Genomic DNA, 14,794 nt, shown 5'->3' on the forward strand with positions numbered 1-14,794 from the left:
TTAAACTCAATCTCACAAATCCTAGTTGTGTTCTTTTTCCAGAAAGATAGGTCTTTCAAAGTCTAAATAAAAGTGTAAAGAAGAACCTGGAATTTTTTGGAATTTTTTTTTTTTTGGTTTTTCGAGACAGGGTTTCTCTGTAGCTTTGGAGCCTGTCCTGGAACTCCCTTGGTAGACCAGGCTGGCCTTGAACTCACAGAGAAAGAGACACAAGTTGGAAGAGTTGCACTGCCTAATTTCAAAATTTTTAAACTTCTATAGTTAACAAAGGATTCAGGTAGTATTAGAAGAATAGAAACTTGTAGCATTACTACATAACAGAAAGGTTAGAAATCAACATAGGAGTTGTGTTAGTTGATTTAATGAAGATAATGAATTATTGATTTGTTGATTTTTTTGTCACTGTCACAAAATATATAGTGCAAATAAATGTCATAAATATATTTACTTATCTCTTTTCTGAGATTTTAAGCAGTGATTGCATGAAACAACAGTCATGTACACAACTTATGTGCATGTTGTGATAATATAAAACAGCAAGGTACTAGGAGCACATGGCAGACGTAGGGCTGGCTCAAAGTAAAGACATAGGAGGAAGGCTTTAATGGTAACTAGTACCTAATTACCAAAGCTTCCACTACCTCCCAATCGCACTAAGATCTAGTGTGTATGCCTTTAATCAGTATGTGTGATGGCTGGTAGCTTTTGAAATCATTTTTTTTTTTTAAGAAAAGTGTGTCTTAACTTCTGGATGAAAGCATATTGCAACAGCTTTGTACTGACCACAGAAACTAGTATGTGATGGAACATAGATAAAGCACATCTGGTAGTATCTTCTAACTCCACCAATAAACTAAACTATAGGAAACCAACTTTGAAAGTTTGAGATGAGAATATGCTTATTTAATAGAGTCCTCAAAAGTTGGATTTCCTCAAAAATAAAACTTCAACATTGCAAAACACTATTGTAAAATGAATAAACTAATTTGTGTAGGAATATGTGCACATATGTCAAAACAGAATCTTTCACAACAAAAAAGACTTTTACAAACAGGGAAATAATTGATTGGGTTATATATTTATATAGAGAAATACATATTTCCATAAAATTAGTAAATCTGTTTAAAAATGTACATTGTGTGGTTACTCATAAATGCAATGCAAATTAAAACTCTAATTGGATTTTATACACTGTCAACACTAAAAGAAAATAAAAAAATGTTGATCATTCAATTATCTTACCTAAAATTTGTGTCTAAAGAAAACCATAGAGGAAGAGTGGCAAATGTTTGTGGAGTTAGGGTTGGAAAGAAGCTGGAGAGAGAGAGAGAGAGAGAGAGAGAAGCAATAAAACAGAACCTCAAATGATGGTATAAACAACTCTCTAAGACATAGACAACTGTCATCTCCTGTGTTATGAATCTCCAGAGCTTGACTTTAAAAACATAACATGACCTTCCAGAAATAAGTGATCACAGAGGAATGGAGTTAAAAGCTGGAAAGCAAAAAACAGGAGTTGATGCTAAATGAAAGGCAGATGACGAAACAAAGTTTTAAACACCCCTCAGTAATACACATTGCCAAAGCACAATAGCTGGAGAGTAAATTCATCTGGCAAAACATGTTGTAGAAGTGAAAAGGCAAGACTGCTTTAGGTGTGGGAAAATGACTAATAAAAATGGAGTTAAAAAAAGTTGAAAAAGTTAAAGAGAATGTTGACAATGCTGGAACTAGGCATTAGGAAAGATACAACAAGGGGAATACATGAAATTCAGTAGGTGATTAAAGACTCAGAATTGATATAACATTTGCATTTTAATAAACAAGCCTTGCCTGAAGACCAGAACACAAAACAAACAACCACATTAGTTAGTCATACAAGCCAGGCAGTGATGGAGGAAGGTCATTGGTTAATTAAATAAAGAAGCTGCTTGCCCTGATAGGTTAAAACATAGATGGGAGGAGTAAACAGAACAGAACTCTGGGAGGAAGAGGAAGTGAGCTCAGAGACTCGACAGCTCTCCTCTTGGGGGCAGAGGCCTCAGAGAGACACGATGCTCCACTCTTGCGGGCAGAGGCGAGAGCTCTGCTCTCTGAGGCACACGCGATGAAGCTCCGACCCAGGATGGACGTAGGCTAGAATCTTCCCGGTAAGCGCACCTTGGGGTGCTACACACAGATGATTAGAAATGGGCTAAATTAATATGTGAGAATTAGCCTAGAAGAGAATGGGCCAAGCAATATTTAAAAGAATACAGTGTCCGTGTAATTATTTTGGGTAAAGCTAGCCTTGGAGGCTGCTAAGGTGCTGGGGATGCAGCCCCGCCGCGCATATTTCTACAAGGCAGTGGTGGCACATACCTTTAATTCCAGCAGTCACAGTAGTTAGCCTCAGAGGCCAGATGGTGGTTTGGCATGGTTTTAACCCCAGCACTAGTGAGGAACATAAAATGGGATGAGACAGGAACTCCTCCCTGTTCTTTGCAAAATGACTCATTTTGCAATTTTGGCACCTGAAATTGCTATAAATAAGTCATGAGAAACTGGTGGCTGAAGACAGAAAAACTGAATTCTTACAGTTCTTAAAGTTGGGGAAACTAAGATAAAGTGCCGACATATCAGTTCTGCTGGGGCTCTCTTCTTAGTTATCGGAAATCAGAGGAAAGACCAGAAATTCTCTCATTTATAGGGTGTCAGTCCCTTTCTTGGACTATGAAAATTCTTCAACTACTCTACCTACAATCAGTAAAAAAAAAATGAATAAAAATAATAAAACTGAGGATTTTTATAATTCCTGTGACAGGATAATTTGCAATGATTTTACACTACAAATTAGATAGCACTCATACTTCAGGTTCTGACTTACTCAGGTTCTGTTGCTCTGTGACTAGTCTGTTTGGATGCACACCTTTCTAGACCTGGATGGAGAGGGAAGGACCTTGAATTACCCAGAGGGCATGGCACCCTGACTTCTCTTAGGACTGGAGAGGGAGGGGAAGAGGGAAGGCGAGGAATGGGGGGATGGGAGGAGGCAGAAATTTTTAATAAATAAAAAAAGTAAAAAAAAAAAAGAAATCGGTGCTGCCAGTAGCAGAATTGTCTCTTGTGATTAAAGTTCTAAGTTATTAAACATTTTAAATGCCATATTCTGAAGGTCTTTGAAAGATTTGAAGAACATATATTTAATTGAAATATATCTATATATTTAGAAAACCTAACATGACTACAAGTTTGACTATTAGAGATGACTATCAATTAACCTGTATTTTTAAATTATATGTTGCATCTTGAAATGAGCTGCACAAACACAATACCTTAATCAAGTGCAGAAATATACATTATAGCAAAATTGACTTTAAATTTGTATCAATAGAGCAATATCCATACCAATGCAAATTATTCATATCTATAGCATAACCCTCTTTAAATATAAACAAATATTTATAAAAAATATTTGGGAATATGAAATTCTCTTCCTAAAAAGCAAAATACTTTTTAATAACTGCAAGAAAAACAAACTCACACTGTATTTATTATTGTGTTCATAATTATCACATGAATACCACCAGTATGTATAATAATTGTACAAAGAAGTAGTCATAGCTTCTGTTACATGGAAAGATTGCTAGTTTCCATTCTTGCAGGTTGAACCAAGTTAATTTTGTTAGTTTCATGCTCAAAATTAACACAAAACTATATTATATATAAAAGTTATATATATTATTACTTCTTGTACAGTCTGAAGAATTTCCTTGAGATTTAACACTGAGATTCAATATTTTTGATGCATTAATAGATGGTGATACATGTATGATGTGTATATATATACATATACACATATATACATAAAATTACACATATATACAAAAATTATGTAGTTATAGAGTTACATATTAAAACACAAAACATATCTAGCATTATTTATGTATAACATTAAATGTAGAGAATTAAACATAGCATGATATATATCTATATACATTTATATAAAATAAACACTTATAAATTCCCATTTACTTTGTTCTCCAAGGTTCCAGGAAACCTTTTCCTCTTCTAACCAAAAGCATCAGTGATTACTTCCAGAATGGATAAAGTGTGTTAACAAATGAACCAGTTTTTCTGGCCCATGTAATTTCTAAAGATCTCTTGGTACTTGGTGAGTTCTATATTTCTATAGATGACTTGTCTCTCCTTGCAGACAATTTAGTTGATGCATGGCATCACTGTCTCTGCTGTGGTAATAGTGTCAAATTGAGAGGTGATATTGTTAACCACAAGATTCTAAGTAAGTATATGAGTATGATATCATTAAGGGATTAATTTGTTTAAATATGTTTAGCATTGAGGGGATTCATACTAAGAAACAATAGCCAAGGAAGAATGAAAGTGAAAATAGAAATGGGCATTTATCAGAGGGAGTGGACATTCAATATAAGGGAATGTCACCATCAAATTTTGAATTGCTATTACTGATTTAGTTAAGAATATCACCAGTGATGAGTTTTGCATAAAATAAATAATAGTTCAGAATGATACTACAATCGAGGCTCTAAGAACATTTCCTCCCCTAATACCTTGCTTTGAATTAGACAGGACTCACATAGGCTCATGTATGGGTGGTGTTGTTTGGCAAGGTTCTCAAATCCTTAGGAGGTATAGCTTTGCTGGAGGAAATGCATCGTTGGTGTCAGGTTTCAGGTTTACAGAATCATTTTACCTAGTGTTCTCTTTGTCTGCTGTGGAAGAATGAAATGGGATTGACCAAATTCTTATCCATGTTGCCATGTCATGGCTTTCCTTCTAGGAGGACGCTACTCTTCTGTAAGTACAGTATACAATAAACTATTAAGTTTTTGTTGTTGGTGGTGATATTGTGTGTTTTATTTCTTGTCCTAGTATTTTAACACAGCAATAGAAATGTGACTGAAACACAAGGCAAACAATGCTAAAATACCTTGCTGTTTAAAAGCTAGGGCTGGGGAAAGAGTTGACATGTCATAATGGCAGCAGTCTCCTTTACAGCATTCCTCACATTTTCAAATAAGACAAAATTTTCTTATCAAAATAAGACTTTTCTACATAAGATGTTTTACTTTGTAAATTTGAATAGTTTTGCTAATTTTAAATAAAAGTACATTTGTTTTAACTAGACACTCAAGCGGTGACACTTATTCAATGTTTTATAGCCTTAAGTACTCTTCTCTATAACTGTGATTCTGAGGAAAACAAAGGAAATAAAGTTTGTCTTAATAAATTCTCAATTTAACAGTCCAATAAACTCAATAATATGTTGTAAAAATAAGTCAATTTTGGCTAGAACCCAAGGACATAATTAGATTGGTATGCCTCTGGCTCCTTTATCACAAAGCAGCCATTTCATAATGCTTGAAAGAGTTTAACACCCCAGCATCTAGGAAGGAGTTCTCTGTTTGGGAACAGAAATTTTGTGAGTTTTTTGAGCAATAAAAAAACAACTTTTAAAAGGATAACTGCAGTATCAGTCTTGTGCATTAGCATAATTGCAGGATATTTTTCATCTATTTCTTATTCCACTAACTTTTTACCATATTCTCATATAGATGAAAATTACAGAAAAGTGTGTGAGAGTTAATAGGGAAATTCATATCTATCTAGCCAATATCCACTGAAATTTTTTGTACATAACATAGCATTTTGTTTGAGAGTAATGGCAAAAACCATTGACTTATCTCTCAAGACTGTACATAATAAGAATGAAAATAGAATTGGGAAAAAGGATTACTGGAAATTCATGAGTTTAAAAAGCTGTACCTCATAAAATACTGGGTTTACACCTTTAAGCACAAGTAATTGAGGGAAGTTCAAGCTGGCTTGTTGGTTGCTAGTTCAGCTCTGGTCTCAATCAGAAAATCGATGTGGGGAAAAAGACATAAGGAGATAGGGCAGAACAGTTAGCATCATCCTCAAACTTTAGATATATAAATACACATGAACAGAGAACTCTCACCCTACACATATACATACATGCATGCACGCACGCACGCACACACGCGCGCGCACACACACACACACACACATCCACACACACACCATTTCCCTAAAGAAAGAGAAATAAAAATAAATTGAAGTTGAAAACCTCTGCTGGCGGTAGATGGGTCCAGAAGTTTAAAACAGCAAGGCATCTAATAAATCAAAATACTTAATAAGAATTACCCTACAACTATGTGAAAATGGACACACCTTAACTAAAGTCATTGGATGGTTTTAATTTGTTTGATTCCTCTAGAGATTTTTGTATGTCAGTCATTGTGACAGATAAGAAGTAAAGTGTACCTTAGATAGATTGTAGTTGATTATTTAACTATCCTTTTATGGAAGCTGAAGTTAAGTACTCTTAAACTGACTGTTGAAATACATATTTGAAATATATATGTGTGTGTGTGTGTGTGTGTGTGCATGTGTGTGTGTTTGTATACATATTTATTTTTATTTTAATTGGGTTCTTTTAAGTATGGAGTCAGGTCACCTGCAAATAATTTACTGCTGTCCTTCTCTGAACAGAAAATTAATTTATTATAACCTGCTTTGCTTTAATACCTACATTATTACTCTAGCTAAGACTTTAAGAGATATATTTAATAAAAATGAAGAGAATGGATACCATTGTCTCGTGGCAGATATTAGAGGCACTATTAAGTTTATATCTTAGGTTTGTCATACACAGTATAAACTATGTGTTTGTCATAAACATTTAATTATGTCAAAATATATTCCATCTATACCTGGGAAAGGCAAGAATAGGAGGACTCAACGATATATGTAGAACAAGTGGCAAAATATTGTAATAAGGGCAGCGGGACACTTCCTGCCAGCCGGCTAGCTTTACCTGAAATAATTACTGTATTTTTTTAAACACTGCCTGGCCCATTAGTTCCAGCCTCTTATTGGCTAGATCTTACATATTGATCTAACCCATTTCTAATATTCTGTGTAGCCCATGAGGTAGCTTACCAAAGAAGATCTTAACCTGCGTCTGTCTGGAGTGGGAGAATCATGGCGACTCACTTGACTCAGCTTCTTTCTCCCAGCATTCTGTTCTGTTCACTCTACCCACCTAAGGGTTAGCCTATCAAATGGGCCTAGGAAGTTTCTTTATTAATTAACCAATGAAATAACAGATAGAAAGATGACCCTCCTCTATCAGCAAAAGTTGACATTGGACAAATGAATGAAGATCAACAAAAAACAGACAAGGCAACCTGATAGCTTTGGGATATTTCTTGAGGTGCCTCTTGCAGGCACCCAAGTCAAAATTGGCCCAGTCATTTCCAATCACTGTGGAGGACATGTTTCACCGGGAAAATTAAAGACCATACTGTTCTAGATGATGGAATAAACATGCAGGATAAGTCATAAATTCCAATAGGAAATAAGAAAAGTATATTCTGGCCAACTTCTATAAATGATCAAAGACCAAACCTAAGAGTGTATATAAGTGACATTGCAATTGTTGGTTTGATAGACAAAGGTGCAGATGTGAGTATCATTACTCCATAATCTTGGCATCCAAATTGGCCTCTTCAAGAGGGAGATGTTCAATTACTAAGAATTGGAACCATATCTCAAGTTAAACAAAGCACAAGATGGGTTGAGTGCATTGGGCCAGAAAGTCAAAGAGGGAAACTAAGGCCATATGTGGCTAATACTCCAATAAATTTATTGGGTTGTGACCTGCTGCAGCAATGGAATACACAGATTAACATTCTTGCAGTCCCAGGAACTCATAATTCTGGGAAAGATATAAGGTACTATACACAAGAATAACCAGCCATTCCGGCTGTACAAGAACATAAAGCAACTAGCAAACCATTAAATGTACCAACAGGCCTATATTTAAAATGTTAACTGAAAAATCAATATAGGTTAAGCAGTTGCCTCTAGCTGAAGAAATGTTGCAGGCTTTAGAACAGTTGATACAAAAGCAACTAGATGCTCACCATATTGAAGACTCAACCAGACCTTGGAATTCTCCTGTACTTTCTGTAAAAAAGAAATCTGGTAAATGGTAAACAGATCTAAGACCTGACAATAAGATAATTTAATGTATGGGCCCTCTACAATCTGTCTATTACCAACAGGATGACCTTTTATTGGTATTGATTTGAGAGGTTGCTTTTTCACTATATCTTTACAAGAAAAGGATAGAAAAAATTGCCTTCATACTACCTACTTATAATAATTCTCAGCCTACTAGGATATATCAATAAAATATCCTCCCTCATGGAATTATCAATATTCCTTCTTGGTGCCAATATTTTGTATGTCAGCCTTTGGAAATAATATGTAAGCAATTTCCTAAGTCTATAATTTACCATTACATAGATGATATTTTGCTCTCTGATTTAAACATAGATACTTTAGAAAGAACATTTGAAGAAGTAAAGAAAGTTTTATCAAAATGGGAATTACAAATTGCTCCTAAAAAATACAGAGAGGAGATTTTTGTCAATTACCTAGGTTATAAAATATGTTTCAGAAAATTAGAATACAAAAGGCACAATTTAGGAGAGACCAGTTGTGGACTCTTAATGACTTTCAAAAATTGTTTGGAGTCATTTCCAGTCTATAACTGGCTGTTGGATAACACCTGATCTAATAATTCTTTAAACAAAACCTTAAATGTATATAAATTTGTAATAGGCTTAGAACTTATTTAAACAAAATTGGGAGGTGCTGTAGGAAATCCTTCAACCAATAGCCTTTAAGTTAACTGCCCACTGGGGCGTGGCCTCATATACTATTTATGCCTATGTAAAGCATGTCTCTGGCCTCTTTTCTGGCTGCTGGATTCAGTTTCTGTTCTCTGCTCCAGCAGAGGATATTGATTTGTTAGTCTACCCCTAAATAAATAACCATCTATTATTCTCAATTCTGAGCTAGTGTGGGATTTCTTTTAAGCATCCATCTTCATAATTTAAGTTATAAAAGCTAGGTAGGAACATGCCTAAGCCACTGACCAAGCAGTGTTATAATTAGTATTGTTTCTATGTAATTATTTGACTCTGGGCAGCTGGGAAACATAAGCACAGCCTCCATTTACAAAATAGTTTCCACCTTTGGGGTATGGATCCACATAAGACCCAAAAAAGCTTATTGTTTGGGTCTGAGCTTTTGGGAAACCAAAAACCAGTCTCTGTTTTTTTTTTTTTTCTCTAAAAACACCACCCAGATATAGGGAATAAATGAATGATCCTGGATGGAGATTTCTGACTTGGTTTATATTCACATTGTAAAGTTGATGTCAGAAATAAAAAGTGTTCTGGATTCTCCTCCATAATAGCAACAGCCTTGAACTTCCCAACTTCCTTCTTCCCATACCTTGACTGCTTATGAAGACAAGTCTTGGAATGATTGGTGGGCAGAGGTGAGAGCAATCTCTGGAAGTAATCAACCTACCCTGTGTCCAAGAGCTATAGATACAATAAGCCTAAGTAATCAGCAAAGCATTTTGTGCTCTCCATGACTCCTGCACTAATTGCCTGGCTCAGGCATGATATACAGAGTCAGATAGAACAGTGAAGGTATCAGAATTCTCTCTGTTCTTATCAGTTACTTTTTATTATTAGGAAACCTAACTTCCTATTTTAAGAAGAAACTGTGGAAGATGCTACATTCTTGTATAATTTGAAAATCTGTCTCTGTCTTCCCCTTCATGTTATTCTAATAGTCTTGTCAGGTAGAGAATAGACATGTATATCAAGCCACCAGTTCCATGAAGTTCAAAGCAGATAATTCTTATCACAATTTTAGGTTTCACAAAAAAAATGAGAAATAGGAAATAACAACGAATAAAATCTCTAGAACATCACTTCATCTGTGATCCACAGTGAAAATGAACTTGGTTCCTCAATAACTTTGATTGTCCCATTATTATAATAATTGTCATTTGTTATGACATATTATTCCTCATGTTTGAGAAAAGGGGGCCTATGACTTCTCCTTGCAACAGAAAAAAAAAAAACTACAATATTTAGGAACCAGCTTCTGGTAGTCTATCTAGTAAGCCCCTATAATCATCCTTACCAGGTATGCCATGGTTTTTGTACACACATGGCAGCAAGCACAACTGAGTTAACCTATGCATTGCTCGAATTTAAATAGAGTTATCTACAGAGTGATGAAATAAGCTCTTTTGTGTTTATACAGATTTCCACAGCCGTATTTATTTGGTTATGAATGTTCTTGTGACTCCAATCTACTCTGCTGATTAATAAGCACTATCCTTTCTTGCTACATTTTAAAGTCACCTTTATATCTCATTTTATCTGATCTATTCATACGTCCACATTTCCTGTTTAGAAGGTACTCATTTTATGTTCATCCTGCTCAGTTTTCCTTAAGTAACAGAAGGCCCACCACAAAACCTCTATAAACAATATAGAACAATGCACTCTGATTTAAATATATCAGTGTATTGTTAGTTACTTCCACAAGAAGCCTTTGTTACTTTATTCTGTCACATGCTAGACATTTTGTTCAAAATTACAGACTCCTTCAAGGAGACTAGACAAAAATAACTGTTATCAAAACTCTTGCAGCTTTTATCCAGAGAGAAAGCTTCACTGCTTCTCTTATTTTATCTTCGCACTGGGTAATTACTAAAATTAAGTCTGTGACAGAATGCTGCAGGGTTATGCTTCTTGGGTTGTATCTTGTGTAGAAAGGAAATGACTCATGACTAGTCACAGAGCTCATTCTTTTGGAATTTAAGAAATGCACTGTTAATGGAAAGATTTCAATAAATAAGCCTTGGTTATCAATAGCCTTTCACAGGTCCATAGGGAAAGGTAATGGGGAGATGATAACTATCATGAATATTCGATACAAGGCTTTAATTATCAGAGCATGATAAGAAATTGTGATGATTTCTTAATGAAAGGTAAGATAATATCTTCATTTAGTATTCTTTATTTAAAAGCTCATTAGCCACAATGTTTCACAAGGCAGTAAGAATTTATAAATAAACTGTAGGGATGAAGATGTTCAAGTGATGTATTATATATATATATATATACATACATATATATATATATATATATATATTAGAAAGAGTGGATATAGAGACACACAAAATTCTAGTAATAAACTCACTAGAAGATGGATAAATAGAAGTGGCAAATTTTTTTGTTAATTTTGTCAATTTATTTATCTTTAATGTTCGTTGCTGCTTTAATTATTCACTCACAGCCAGTGAGAGAAATGTGAAGTCTGTTACATGGAATGAGTTCCGCTGTAGATGCTGCAGAGGTAAGCCTAAGGTCTAGGAGGATTCAGATCTTTCATTACTAATAACAATTATCATCATAATTATCACTAAGTCAACAAAATGGGGACAAGAACTGAGTGAAGCAAAGATAAAAAGTTACCATCAAAGTCAACTCCTATACAAGTGCTCATGGTCTTAGCTGGTTAGCAACTGACACATGAAAGTAAATAAGAGGAATTGATTCTGCAGTAAAAATGTACATTCAGATAAATAGGGAAGCATGTTACTGGTAGGAAAAGAAAAACCATTTTAATAGAGGCTGATGACATAGTCAGTGTTTTCAGGAAAAGCACCTCTCCTTGTCTCTGCTATGTAAGTTTTTGTTCTTTTAAGCCTTCATATGAAACTAGTAGGGAACATTAAGTTTTTGAATTGTATTACTGTGCACTTTCATAAAACACAATTTAAATGAAGCACAATTAATAAAAAACTCAGGGTCAAAAATTGGGGTTCGACCTGAAGATCTGCAAAGCAAAACAGTTCTTACCTCAATCTCAGTCCAAAATGGTGATCCTGCTTCCTAGAATCTCAGAAGAGTATTTGAGAGCTATCTTACCCTTTTTATATTCCTCTCTGGGGCTGGGATTAAAGGTGTGCACCACTGCCATTAAAGGCATGCACTACCCAGTTTCTGTGGCAACTAGAGTGACTATTGGTATTAAATGTGTGGGTCATTTTAGCTACTGTGATTAAAGGTGTGTGTTACCATAATCTGATCTGTAAGGCTGCCCAATGGGATTGTTTTATGCTCAGATATTCAGGCAGTCTTTATTTATTAAAATACAGGTGAAATGCCACTACACTTTTATTTTCATCATACATACAATAAATGTAGCCACTGTTAAAGTTTCTTTTAATATGTATTAAAATCGAAATGAATTGAAACTGCTAATTAAAGCCATTTTAACATTTTGTTAAGCATATTACTTGCACATTTGATTGTCAGTCATAAATGTGTAACTTTTGGATAACTGATTAGTAAGGCTAAAAAGGTAAGAGTGTTTCCTTAATTATAGAGACACACATCCTCTTGATTGAATTTCCAAGAGAAAGAATCATGATTTCCTGATGTCATGTGGCAAGAGGAATATGGGAATAACAGTTCTTTTCTTTTTAATAATTTCTCTTCCTATATAGGAGAATGATTGAGAAGCTTATCTTGAGGTTATACCTTTAAATAGTCAGATTAAAATTGGTTATGAAATAGCTTTTCAGGCTTGGGTCCAGATGGAGTTCATTTGAAGTCTATTTCCATCATAATAGGATCTATAAAGTGAATGCAAGGGAAAGAGGACTGATTCAGCCAATGACACAATGTGGGATTGTTCTCAACAATAATATCTGTAAATTTTTATCCAGTGTGGAAGACACTTAGGTCTCATGGCCTCATTATCTGTAGCTCAGAAATCAGTTTCCTAATATCAATGATGAGAATTCCATTGAGCCCCTTCTGTCCTTTTAATAAGTAAAAAGAAAGCAATATTTTAGGAAATAAATATGAAAGAATATTGGCATAGGAGTCTTTACTAGAGCCGAGTAAAGCCTGAAACTCTAAAAATGAAAGAAAGAAAGAAACAAACAAAGAAAGAAAGAAAGAAGGAAAGAAGGAAAGAAAGAAAGAAGGAAGGAAGGAAAGAAAGAAAGAAAGAAAGAAAGAGAAAGAAGAGGAACGGAAGGGATGCCTTGCTTCCAAAATAAAGCACTGACTTGGGAGGTGGGAATTATTTAAGAGAGGATTTGAGACAAAGAGCAGAAATCCAAGGATGTTGAAACATCTATGTGAAGGATCATTGCATTCCTTTGATCCTGTAAAGAAGTGTTGGATTTATAAAGATATTCACCTGCTTGTGAGCTTTATGTGTGGGAGAGGCCAGTTGAATTGTGAAGAAATTAAAATTATATGTGTCATGTTCCCCAATTTGTGCTTCTGAATATGATGAGAACGTTTGACTCATCTCCACAAGTTAGTTCACAACTAGTTTACATTAGAAATTCAATCATTAGGAAAATTGACCTTAAAAAAGAATATAAAAAAACAAATCTTAGTTCAGTATTTTTAAATGCTAGCAATGTCTAATGTACCCACTATTTCTTTTTTAATATTACTTGATACTTGCTGCTGATAACTCTAGAATAGAATAAGTTAAGCACAACTTCTCTAAACAATGCAAAGTCATACTACATATCTGTCCGTTGTATTTTTTAATGATCCAAGAGGGAGTGATGAAAATGGAGGAGAAACATCAAGGCTGAAGAAGCAGCAAGCAATGATCTTGTGTGATAACCATTTCAGGCAATACCCACCAATGTTAGGAGATTATTTACATTTATAATTTTTGAGGTAAAAGCTTTGGAATGTATATTTAAGTCTCTGAGACTTATGACAACTCACTGGAAGCTAGATATAGGAATATAAAACATTTGTCACATATGTTGAATGTTTATGAGGAAAATTCAGAAAATAGTAGATATAGTAACATGTAAACTTTTAGTAAACAGCAGTTAGGTAAATGGAGATCTAAAATTTGGCTGGCAAAGAATGCAAAATAATTATGTTGAAGAAGCTCCAAAAAGAGTGTGACATCAACAAGATGGAGATGAGGAATCTATCCCTCCTGGTTAGCATCCCAGAAATAGTGTTTAAACAATGACCAACAGCTAAATAGGGCTCTGGAGAACTCCAAAGTTAAATAGAACTATGTGCTTATTAGATTTTTGACAACTAAAAATAGACCAGTAACATCTGGGAAGGGGGAATCTCAACTGAAAGAAAAGGACTCTATCAGATTGGACTGGAAACAAACCTGTAGCACTTTGTAGCACTTTATTGATGTGGGATTCCCCTCGGTATGCTGTGAATACCATTAGTTAAGAAATAAATTGTCATAGGCCTGTGATAGGGTAGAGTAGAGTTAGGTAGGGAAAACTAAAGTGAATGCTGGAAGATGGAAGACAGAATCAGGGGAGAAGCTGTGTGGCCCCACCAGAGACAGATGCCAGAACTTTACCCAATAAGTCACTGCATCATGGTGATACACAAGTTAATAGAAATGTGTTAAATTAGTATGTAAGATTTAGCCAATAAGAAGCTAGAACTAATGGGCCAAGAAGTGATTTAATTAATATAGCTTCTATGTGGTAATTTCAGGAGTCTGGGTGGTCAGGAAATGAACAAGTGGCCTCCTACTACACTTCATTCATGATTGCTGTGGATGGTGCTTGTGCTCCTGGGCAGGTGGTCCTGGTTATATAAGAAAACAAGTCATTGAGCAGAATATATAGACTTGCTTAAATTTATGCCTCCAGGTTCCTCTCCTGACATCCATGCTTTCATGATAGACTATAAACAGCCTTCAAGCACTGGGTACTTTACCAAAGCCACCATGACCTCCAGAGCCTTTGTCACTGAGGATTACCTCAGTTTTGATAATATTCACTCAGCTGAGAGAGAATCTAGACCACTATATATTCCTAAAACCTTCATTACTGCAG

The sequence above is a fragment of the Microtus ochrogaster genome, chromosome 8 (genome assembly GCF_000317375.1).
Source record: "Microtus ochrogaster isolate Prairie Vole_2 chromosome 8, MicOch1.0, whole genome shotgun sequence".
NCBI lineage: Eukaryota > Metazoa > Chordata > Mammalia > Rodentia > Cricetidae > Microtus > Microtus ochrogaster.